Source organism: Dermacentor albipictus, unplaced genomic scaffold, assembly GCF_038994185.2.
Source record: "Dermacentor albipictus isolate Rhodes 1998 colony unplaced genomic scaffold, USDA_Dalb.pri_finalv2 scaffold_22, whole genome shotgun sequence".
NCBI classification, from domain to species: domain Eukaryota; kingdom Metazoa; phylum Arthropoda; class Arachnida; order Ixodida; family Ixodidae; genus Dermacentor; species Dermacentor albipictus.
The window spans coordinates 2,573,193-2,585,768 of record NW_027225576.1 but is presented as its reverse complement, the minus strand read 5'-3'; the positions used below and the strand labels follow the sequence as shown (position 1 = coordinate 2,585,768).

The 12,576-nt window shown below is 46.6% G+C and overlaps 1 pseudogene; it reads left to right on the top strand.

The window, feature by feature from the left end:
- Positions 1 to 215: 215 nt before the first annotated feature.
- Positions 216 to 12,576, top strand: part of LOC139052367 (uncharacterized) — a 34,532-nt pseudogene continuing 22,171 nt past the window's right edge.

Genomic DNA, 12,576 nt, shown 5'->3' with positions numbered 1-12,576 from the left:
CGCGCGCGACATGCCGCACGCGGCAAGCGCCCGCGCGGCCGACGCGCGCGGGCAAGTCCATAGTCGCGTTTTGCGGCACGCGGCAACGGCGCGTGGAGTCACGCGCTGTCTCGTTCCATTCGATACTTCTCGTGACAACGCGCTCTCCGTTCTGCCGATTTCGTGTTCCATCGGAAGTGTCTGTTTTCTTGTGCCACTGCCGACCACGCTCAGGCATGTCGGATACGGACGAGGAGCTAGTCGTAACTGTGAACACTGTAATACTTATTTGTGCTTTACCTGTGCGACGTCAACGTGCCAGAATGCGGACCAGAAGGTTTTGGGTGCGCCCTATATGGCGGTACAGGGACACCGTCGTCGTGTCATCTTTTCTTCATGTGTCCGTTCCTTTTTAGCGCTACCATCAGTTTTAAAGGGACACCGAGGGCCAGGCGTGTACTCTGCTTCCCCGCCTGCGCGCGAGAGACGAAGGATACTTCAGAGAGTAAGTGGGATCGATAACTAATTCTTCTATTAGGTGCATGCCACCTGCAGATCGTAGAGTCTCACAAATGATTGTGCCGTTTCTTGTAGCTACCTGCGAATGCCGCCGAGTGTGTTCGACACTTTGCTCGGTCTCGTGCGGCCCCTGATTGAGCGGCAGGCGACACCGTTCCGGGATCCCATTTCTGCTCATGATCGACTAGCAATGACGATACGGTAAGATTTATTTCAATCCTATTTCTTTCTGTAATGCAGGAATACCGAATGTCTATGCTACACTTGTACCGACACCTAAATGGAATCCTATTCACGCACGGAAAGCTTAGCGCACAGCCCGTGGTTTCAGTGCGAGATCAACGCACCGAAATGCCTCTGTCCCGTGCATTGGTGCACGCTCAAAAACCGTAGGCGACCAAAAATCCCCTCCCCCTCCCCCCCCCCCGCTTCTGCACGCACGCACACGCTTACTTATGGCGTGCCACATTATCAGTTCGTTGTTCTCGCACGTCAAGCCCGAGTTTATCATCATTCAGTATTTTCGGTTGTGCAAAAATGAACAGGCTAGTCAACAATTATTTGCCCAACTGTTTATGTTGTTATTGAAATTATATTTGCATTGTTAGTGTGGAATACCCAGATAATATATTGTAGAGCACAGTGTTGAGTGTTAATTTCAAAATAAAGGTTTATATGAATTTTTTACAGGTTCCTTGCGAACGAAGACACCTTCAGGAGCTTAGTTAGTCAGTCAAGAACTTTATTGAGGTCCTGAGGGGTCTAAGCCGTTGGAGATCGCACGCGGGAAGCTCCTTGGGCCGAAACCGTAGGCGACGCCCAAGTCGGGACGGGAACGTGGTGCCGCTCCGCCAGTTCTTGGGCCCTCTGGACGGCCTTGAGTTGCAGTTTGAGGTCCGGGCTCTTGAGGGCCTCTTCCCATTCGGGCTCACTGGAGAGAGGGCCCTCTGGTAACGCGGTACATTGCCAAAGCATGTGCGAGAGTGAGCAGTAGGGTTCTGGGCAGTCTGGGCAATTTGCCGCGATTTCTGAATGGTAGTGGCTTAATAGGCCTCGTGACGGATACGAGTCCGTTTGCAGCATTCGAAACGCGGCCGCCTGCGCGCGCTCGAGTTTGGCGTGCGGGAGCGGGTATTTCATTCTGCCTTTTCGATAGTGTGAGGTGATTTCTTGGTATGTGAGTAGCGGGTCATTAAACTGAATGTCCAGCCCCTCGGAGGCCGTGGGACCGTCGCGGCGGGCAAGTTCTCGCGCACGGTCATGGGCCGTTTCAGTGAGGTTGGGTTTTTGCGGGTGGATGTCTTTCCCCATGTGAGCGGGGAACCAGGAGAGGCACCGTTTGCACTCGTTTGAGCTTGCTCGTAATATATGCGCTACCTCTTTCGGTACGTTGTCGCTTTAGTAAGCCCGAATTGCAGCACGCGAATCCGTGAGGACATGGGTAAATGTGGGGTCTGCCATGGCGATGGCTACGGCTGTCTGTTCGGCTTTAGCGCTGGTGGTCGATTTAACCGATGCCGATGACCGTAACGTTCCGTTGCCGTCCACAACTGCTATCGCGAAAGTTGATGTATTGCCGTACTGGGCCGCGTCCACAAATGCGGTGGCTTCACGATCCGCGTCTGTGCGGTCGAGAATCGCGCGGGCGCGGGCCCGACGCCTACCCACGTTGTATAGTGGGTGGACGTTTCTGGGAAACGGTGAGACTCTGTAGTTGTCTCTAATTGCACTCGGTAGGGTAACAGCGTGCTCGAGATAGGGAGATGGGGAGACATTAGCTTCGCTTAGAATTAGTCTACCGGCTTTGGACGAGGATAGGCGGAGTATTTGCGCCATAGTCTGAGCCTCGATCACTTCGTCGATGTTGTTGTGCATGCCTAGCTGATCAACCTTTGCTGTACTTGCTCTTTCTGGAATGCCCAAGACCTGTTTGATGCTCTTGCGCATGAGTGTGTTCAGTTTCGTCTTTTCTGTTTTCGTCCAGTTGTGGGCAGAGGCGACGTAATTAATATGGCTCATAAGGAACGCGTGGTATACGCGCAGAAGGTTATCTTCGCAGAGACCCTTCCTGCGCCCTGAGACTCTGTGGATGAGTCTGATCATATTTTCGGTTTTGGCGGTTAAGTGTTTGATCGTGTGTGCGTGGCATCCGGTGGCTTCGATTAGGAGCCCAAGAATGCGTATGTGGTCGACTCGCGGAATCTGTTGTACGTCTCTTGTGTGTAGCGCGATCGGAAGTTCGTCTAGAGGAGTTAGGTATCGGACTCCTTGGCAAGACTTGCGATATAGTAAGAGTTCCGATTTCTTGGAAGATAGTTTCATTCCTGTATCTAGTAGGTACTCATCCGTGGCATCTAGGGCAGACTGTAATGCCTGCTCCATGTCTCCCAGGGAGCCTCCCGGGCTCCAGATGGTGATGTCATCTGCATATAGAGCGCAATTTACGTTCAGGATGTCTCGTAGTTTGTCTCCGAGTCCCTTCATCACTATGTTAAATAGTAATGGAGAGATGACTGAGCCTTGCGGTGTTCCGACGGAACCCAGCGTGTAGCAGTCCGACTTAAGTTGTGAGACTCGCAGTCGGGCTTCTCTGTCTTTTAGGAAGGAGCGCACGTACTCCTGAAATCTCTGGCCCAGGCCGAGGCCTGCCACAGACTCCAATATGAAGAGGTGCGAGACGGTGTCGAATGCTCTCGTGAGATCGAGGGCGAGGATGCCTCGAACGTCTCTTGTTTTAACGTCAAAGACCTGTCTTTTTAGGAGCAACATGACATCTTGCGTGGAAAGGTGGCGTCGAAACCCTACCATGTTGTGTGGGAGGAGTTCGTGTTCCTCAATGTAGCGTGACACTCGGTTTTGAATGACGTGCTCGGCTACTTTACCCACGCATGAAGTAAGAGAGATATGGCGCAAATTGTCGAGGTTAAGTGGTTTGCCGGGTTTTGGGATAAGGACCACCGTGGCCGTGCGCCATTGCGTTGGTACCTCTCCTGTTTCCCACACGTGGTTGATGTCTTTAATGAGTAGTGTAATGGCCTGGTCGTCTAAGTTACGTAACATTCGGTTAGTTACCCAGTCGGGTCCTGAGGCCGACCTGCTGTTTAGGTTGTGTAGCGCCTCTCGGACTTCTGCTTCCGTGAAGGCAGCGTCTAGTTCGGGAGTGGTTTCGCACTTTATGCTCGGGTAATCGTTGGGGTGAGCGTCGCCTAAGGGAAGGTAACGTTTGGCGATTTCTGCCAGGAAGGACTCTTCTGTTCCCCCTTTCGCTTTATGTAAGTGTAAAAGTCGGTCTAGCGCGTGGCTTTGATTATCCTTTGTTTGGCTGTCCCCTTACAAAAATTTTTATAGTAAGTCCATAGACCTTTGTCTATGAAGTCTATAGACTGTCTATAGACATTTCTTTAGACTGGTCTATAGACAGTCTATAGATTTATGGCCATACACTGTTTATAGACTGGTCTATAAGAAGTCTGAGTTTTTAGACTGTCTATAGACATTTCTTTAGACTAGTCTATAGACAGTCTATAGACTTATGGCCGCACACTTTTTATAGACTAGTCTATAAAAAGTCTGAGTCTATAGACTGTCTATACACTGTCTATAGACTGTCTGTAGACTTATGGCCATACACTTTTTATAGACTAGTCTATAAGAAGTCTGAGTCTATAGATTGTCTATAGACTTTCGATAGACTTATGGCCATACACTTTTTATGGACTAGTCTATAAGAAGTCTGAGTCTATAGACTGTCTACAGACCGTCTATAGACTTATGGCCATACACTTTTTATGGACTAGTCTATAAAAAGTCTGAGTCTAGAGTGTCTATGGATTAATTAAAATTCATGTTTGTAGACAGTTGTCTGCATAATGTCTATGGGCAAGTGCATAGGCTTACAGTTCTACTTTTGTAGACTGAAGTCTATGGAATGTCTACAGACAAATGTATATATACTATAGACATTCTATAGACTTCAGTCTACAAAAACAGAACTTTATAATCCAATACACTTTTTTCTATGACATTCTGCATACACTTGCCAACAAACATGCATTTTCATTAATTTATAGACACGCTATAGACAGACATTTTATAGACAAGTCTACAAAGAGTGTATAAGGCCATAACTCCATAGCGGCTATCTACAAGTTAGTTTTCATTTTTCATTACATGCGGTAGCAAAACGTTTTGAATGTATTTCATTTCATTTTATAGATATGAAACGCATGGAAATGCATGGAATGTAGATATTATGCATGTGCACCTGTTCCTTTTCATCTGCACTTATGCATTACCGTTAGTAGATTAATAAAGCTCCTGAACCAGCTGTACTTTCATATATGTTGCATAAACAGAAAGAATTTATATAGTGCTGAATCATGCAGTGCAAAAAATAAAACAAATGCACCGGCAATGCATTAACCGTTTTTATTGCTCGATATAATACATGAATTCCTTAAATTCTTGTCTTATGCTATTATGGAAACAGATTAAATATTTACACTACTCCTTGGCAAGCATGGTCGCCAGGCTGGCCTTGACCTTTGTGTCATTAGTCCCAAAGGTGCTGCAGGTGTATGCTGCAAATAAGTACATGCAGCAATATGAGGCAAAAATAACAGATGTGTATTCTTTGTATGTTCATTAAGCAGCTGAATATATTTACTCAAACCATCTAAGTCAATACTTAATGCGGTTTAACTATGACTAATGGCTGCTTGTCAATACAAATCAGTACCTTTATGCAATGTTCTATTGCATGGTATGGTGAACAATTAAACAGTCACAACTGCTGCTCGTGTCAGCAACAGTATGTTCCCTTTTATGACAAGTTCATATATGATGCATTAATGTACTTATCCCAAATGGTCCCTATATTTATTGCGGAAACGTTACCCAGTTGGGCTGTCTGTACAGTTTTTTTGGCTGGTAGTTAAGTATGCCCGTGCAGAGGGATGTTTTCAGAAGACGTGACTGGAATATTCCCAGTATCATGCCTAAGATTGTAATTAATTTTGCTTAGTACACATTGAAACGTATTTCTCATACTTTTAAATGAATGGGTCATTGGCCATAACTTCAAGAGATGGCAGATGGGTTGATTGTATTGATATGGTACCTTAATTTCTTGCAGGTAATGAGGCCTCTTGGGCATGCTAACAGGTTTCCAAGTTAGGTATACCACATGAGCACCCGAAATACCACACGAGCACTTTGTGTCATGGCACGACAGATATGCACCTCCTAGGAAACAGAACTGATAGTATAGTTCGAATGAATTCTATCACAGTAAATTATTTAAGGTGCTTTGAAAGATGAAAATTTTTTCTAGGCTATCGAGGTTCAGGACGTTTAGTTAACGCAAAAAAAAAACATATTGAGTAAGAAATGCCTTGTCAGTCTGCTTGACTTTCTTTTTTTTCAATAAATAGAACCAATTTCCCACAATTTTTATGAAGTGAAACGTTTTAAAAATATATTTAACACAGAGACTCTCTGGAAACTTTGACATGTAACAAGACAGCATACCTATGTGGCCAATTTAAAGTTTCCCGATCTTTTTCCAAGCCTTTCCTGGCTGTTTTCATGAAAATTTTCTGGCAATCTATGACGCCTGCAGCTTAAGTGCAATAAAAAATACTATGGTTTAATGCTTGCCAAGTAGTGCCAGTCCATAATATTTAGATAAAACGAATAACACGTCAGTCACTTAACATGTAGTATTAGATGCAACTGACTTGAATCCCTTGTTTAATAAAGCTGACAAGGGCTTCGGCAAGTTCGTAATTGATGGCCACACGAGTACAGCACGGAAGACACAGAGACACGCGTAAAACAAATGCAACAATGTGAGGGAAAACTATACAATTACAATGAAAACAGAGGGAGCAACAATAATAATCATAATACTGTAGCGAGCATGCAGCCCTCAACCGACAGAGAAGACACAAGCAGGAAAAACTATGGAAGACACCGCTCCGGTTCCTTCCCGAGACTGCCAGGGGAAGCCGGTCGCCAACGCTCCAGGTCCAGGTCCAGGACCAGATCGTGGACGAGATCAAGGTCGAGGTCCGGTTCGAGAACTAATCGAGGGGGAGACGGGAGCAAAGCACAGGTGAGCTGGGCAAGCGCGGTCTCCGGCACTGCTACTCAATCGCCTAAAGTTAAAGGGTCCGCCCTAGAACAGGAAATGACACAGATTAGAAACTTGTTAGAACAGATTACCCGAGAGAATGCAATGCTTAAAGATGAGATCAAGCAGCTTAGGGCAGAAAACGCGAAGCTTCAGCAAGAAAAGAATGGCAACGCACCCTCCGCCAGTACGACGTCGACGCGGAGTCGGGCTCCAACGCCCGTTCCCACGCAAGCGAACGGAGAAGCACCACCACACAAAAGGAGGGCGCAAGAAACGGCTGAAGAAAAGAGCGTCTTTGCAATCAGCGAGGTTATGGGAACGTTTAAAGGAATGTTCGATGGGTTACAGCAACAAATCACAAACATGTATGTAGATATTAAACAACGATTCGATGGATTAGAGAATAGAGTAGCGGCACTAGAAAGCACACCAAAGGATATTAGGCCAGCAGGCGCAGGACCGGTTAAAAGCAAGCCGTATAGCAGGCCGAATGCGCTAGAAAATAGCAAGGCCACCGGGGAAGAACAGATAAATCAACATGGCGCCGCGTAACCAATACGCGATTTGGCAATGGAACTGCCGCGGGTATCGTCGCAAGCGAGGAAACCTGCAGCAGTTCATAACAAGTAAGGAGGCGCCAGATGTCATCGCCCTGCAGGAAACCGGGGGGATCGCAAAATTGTCGGGGTATAAATCGTATAGTGCTTCCGGCGAGAAGGCAACCGTCACGACGCTCATACACAGAAACCTCTCGGCTGTCGAGCACGATACCGGTGTGCGTGGCATAGACCACGTCCTGATTGAAATAATCCCCTCCCGTAAAGAAGAGGGAAGTCTATTTATTCTGAACATATATAGTCCACCCCGGCACAAGCCCAAATTCGGCCCACTCTTCCGCAAAGTGTTGAGCGTAGCGCACAAGCAGGCACTAGTCGTGGTCGGCGATTTTGACGCGCCACGCGCGGCTTGGGGATGCAGCATAGAGAACATTAAGGGCCGAAGCCTGTGGGCAGACGCTCAGCACGAAGGCCTAACGCTCATAACTGACCCTCAGGCACCAACCAGAATAGGAAACAGCGTAACCAACGACACGACACCAGATCTCACATTTACGAAGAATGTAGCAATTTCTCAATGGACAAACATGCAGGAAAGCTTAGGTAGTGACCACTACATCGTCGTCACAACGGTACAAGCAGGCCCAAGGAAAAAGAGGGGGAGAGAACTGAAGCTAGTAGAATGGGACTCTTTCCGCAAAATCCGACAAGATGATGCCGAAGACACTATAACGGACATAGATAAATGGGCAGAGAAACTGCAAGAAAACATTAAACGAGCTACCAAAACTGTTCCAGAGGAGGCAGGTATAGAGGAGATGGATAGCAGATTATTGCACATGTGGGAAGCGAAAGGTAGCATGCTGAAAAGATGGAAAAAGCAAAAACATAATCGAAAATTAAGGAAGAGAATTGTGGAATTAAACACGGAAATCGAGATATATGCACATAGGTTAACCCAACAGAAGTGGGAAGCCACGTGCGACTTGATGGAAAGGCAGATAGGAATGTCCAAGACCTGGAACATTCTCCGATGCCTCTTGGACCCCGGAAGTACAAAAACCATACAAAGACACAATCTACAGAAGGTTATACACAGCTACAACGGCACAGAAGAAGAGCTCTTCCGAGAGCTCCAAAAGATGTACGTTGGAGATGCGGATAGAGAAGTACTTCCGGATTACCTAGGTAACGAGAATCGAGATCTTGATACCGCTATTACGGAGGCAGAAGTCAGATATGAACTGACCAGGCTCAACTCGAAATCTGCACCAGGACCTGATGGGATAAGTAACAAAACACTTAGAAACCTCGACGATGTATCCATCCGAGCTCTCACGGAGTACATGAATAACTGCTGGGAGCAAGGCAGCATTCCAAGTCAATGGAAATCAGCCCAAATTATTTTTATACCAAAGACTGGAAAGAAACCACAACTGACGAACTTAAGGCCCATATCCCTGACATCCTGCGTCGGTAAACTCATGGAACATGTGGTTCTCACACGTCTCACGAGATACATGGATGATGGAGGACTTTACCCACATACCATGGTTGGATTTCGACCAAAGTTATCGACGCAGGATATTATGCTCAAACTAAAACATCAGATCATAGATGCGGGTGAGAAAAGTCTAGACACTAAGGCCATACTAGGTCTCGATCTAACTAAGGCCTTTGACACCGTCACGCACAAGGCCATACTACAAAATCTCCAAAAACTGGATGTAGGACGTAAAACATACGTGTACATCAAAGACTTCTTGACAGATCGTACCGCAAAGATTTCAATTGGAGAATCCAAATCGGACGCACTCAAGCTCGGTAATAGGGGTACCCCGCAGGGTTCAGTCCTATCTCCCTTTCTATTCAACGTGGCAATGATTGGTCTTCCTGCGAGACTCGAAAAGATAGAAGGACTCAGACACAGCCTCTACGCGGACGACATCACCCTTTGGGTGGCGGGTGGAAGCGATGGGCATGTGGAAGAGATCCTTCAAACCGCAGTAAACACGGTAGAAGACTACATCAAAGACAAGGGACTGAGATGCTCCTCGCAAAAATCAGAACTTCTGCTCTATAGGCCCACATGCCGGGGTCGAAAAAGCATTAAGGAAAGGCCGGGCATTGTGGTCACAGTAGAAGGCACCACAATACCGATAGTGGAGAGCCTGAGAATACTGGGACTCCGCATATCCGAAAACGGCCATAACGGAGAAACCATTAGACTACTTGACAATAGTGTTCAACAGACAATCAGACTAATAAAGCGGATATCCAACAGGCACTATGGCATGAGAGAGCACAATCTCATCCGATTAATAGAAACTTTCGTAATCAGTCGTATTGTATATGTGGTTCCTTACCTCAAGCTCTACGCTGCGGAGAAAGCCAAGATAAACTGCATTATTAGAAGGGCCTATAAGCAAGCCTTGGGACTTCCGGCAAATACGTCAAACGAGAAATTCTTGGCGCTCGGCGTGCACAATACATTAGACGAACTTATTGAGGCACAGAGAGTAGCGCAGTATGAAAGGCTTACGCAGAGTTTGACGGGGAGACACATCTTAGATGACATCGGAATAACCTACGAAGCACAGCACGGAGTGCGGAGAGACATCCCAAGGAAAATAAGGGAACATCTATCAATACCCCCACTCCCGAGAAACATGCACCCGGAGTTTCACCAAGATCGAAGAAACGCACGAGCGAGAGCTCTCCACAAAAGATTCCGTGATGCCAGGGACGTGGTCTATGTGGACGCGGCGGAGTACGCAAATGGACAGAGTATGTCGATAGCTGCTACGAGTCTAGAGGGTGACTGCAGAGTTAGTGGGACGGTGAAAACATGGAATGCAGAGGTGGCGGAGGAAGCTGCCTTAGCGCTGGCAATAGCCTCCACGGAAGCCAACATCGTAGTAAGCGACTGCAAGACAGCAGTCAAGAACTATGCAAAAAGAAGAATCTCGCCGGAAGCACTCAAAATTTTAAACAACTTTCGTGAAGATCGCGACATTCACATTATATGGGCACCCGCACACTCCTCCCTTCCCGGGAACTAAATAGCGCACAACCTGGCTCGAGAACTGACAGGCCGAGCAGGTGACACGCAACAAATACTGGGAACGGAGAGAGACCGGATGACCAGCTTTAACGATATCACCAAACACTATAAATTGGGAAGGGCCCATTTCCCCCCGGCACACACGTTAAATAGACGGCAAGCGACGGCATGGCGCATCTTACAAACAGATACATATCCGAACCCGGTGGCCTACCACCGCTACTACCCGGACCTTTACACGGATAGATGTAGATTCTGTGAAGAAAGGGCGGACCTACAACACATGGTTTGGGCTTGTCCTCGTACACCCATACAGAATAAAATAATTAAAACCGGAGAGCAGTGGGAGACCGCGTTGCTCAGCTGTGCACCGGAAGACCAACGCAAGGCAATCCAGCAGGCCGAAGATGCCGCCAGGGCCCAAGGGCTCGAGGCCGTCATTTAGGTAGAGGCCTAGGTCTCACATCTGCTGTGCACAAATAAAGTTTATTCCTCCTCCTCCTCCTATGACTAAAGACTACATGGCAATATTAATCAGTACCATTATGATGTTTCATTATATTACAGTATGATAAGCAGTTAGACAACCATAATGGTCGCCGGTGTTAGCAACGGTACCTTTCGTTTCAAGACAGGTTCATGTGACACACAGTGTACTCATAAAAATAAAAGAAATGTGAGAATCCCAAACGATTCCTATAATAATAATTGTTGAAACAAAGATACCCTGCTGGACTGTGCACATTTTTCAGGTGTTAATGCAATGTGCCCGTGCCGATCGAACATGCTCAGCATACTGACTGCAGTTTTGAACAATCACGTTAACATCTGCAATTTATTTCCGCTTAGAACAGTCTGCATTGTCTCTTTTCTCATACTTCGAGATGAATACATTTGCCACACTTTCAGTAGAATGCACATGAATGGGGGCGTACTGATCAGGTTACTTATCAACTAAAACAAGTTACGATCTCTTAGGTGTGTTAATAAGGGTAGAACAAATGCAATGTCCACTGAATTATTTGAATAATCTGTGCGTTATCTACTAAGAAAAGACCACCAAATTGATAATCTGGCTCTTTTTCATTTGTACAGCGCATATAGTATGCAGTCTGTCCAAGACGACGGCACTACATGCAACAGTAATGAAAACCGGAACACTTATTGCGCACGACAAGGGCTTCATACCGTGCACGACTGGCACAATGCGAATCTGCGCCAGCAGCTGCCTAGAGATTAAGAGCACGTAAACTGCATAACCCCGAAGCATCGAAAGGCGCTTAACGCTTTTCATATAGCTCGAAAGATAACTTCTGCTGCTAAACTGTTTAAAAAAGAGACAAAAAACGAATCTTCCAACTACCGTCAAACGCAATGCCTTCAGTCTGAACGGTGTAAAGGTGCTTCGCGGAGCGACTAATTTATTGTGCTCCAATTTTTTCGGCTAAGTTGCGAAGCTGTGAGTGAATGAGCTTATCGCAGGTTTCATGCTCCAAAAGCGTTTGTGGTTGCATATAAATAGATTGGGTGAATCTAGAGATTTTCGCTTGACATTTCTTCAAGTCTCGTGTTTTGCTTGCGGTAACTTCCCAAAATTATTTAGATTGGTTGCCAGAAACCTTAAAAATACTGCTACTTTTAAACAATGCGAAAACGGCAGTGCCCACACTGCTGATGCATGCCCCGCAAACACGGCCTTTCATCCGAGTACGTTAGCAGTTATTCAACTATACGTGTCTGCCAGAACATTCTTGATGCTAACACAATTTCGAGATATATACGTAAAGCGTGTCACGAGAATTTCACTACACATGCGGCGCAGCATTCATCGCGGCCGGATCAAGCGCCACGAAATGAGATCTACCACACTGGCTGCCCAACATACACAATCCGCTTAGTGGTAGCTCAATATCAAGTTAAAACATGGTGTAGCTTCCTTCTTTACGCACCTAAACTATTATACTAAAATCAACAAGCCCGAGCGATCGCTCGCCGTAAAACATTCCGTATAGTAGAAGCGAGAACAAGAGCGCGTTATGAAACCATGTCAACGACAAACCGACACTATACCCGAGTCGCCTGCGCTACATGGAGCCGCTTCGCGCTACGAAATGCGCTCACATAATCATGAGCTATTGACGCAAAACATCTTTGCTAAAGCTTACCGTTCAGTGTAGTTGACGTGTGATGCCACAAAGATGACACGCATACACAGACACCAACGTTCAGGCGGACACCACACACCGGTACAACCGTTTACGTGCCCGGCGCACTCGTTGAGATGGCGCACCGCCGCGCATGCGCAAGATCTCCAAGCATGC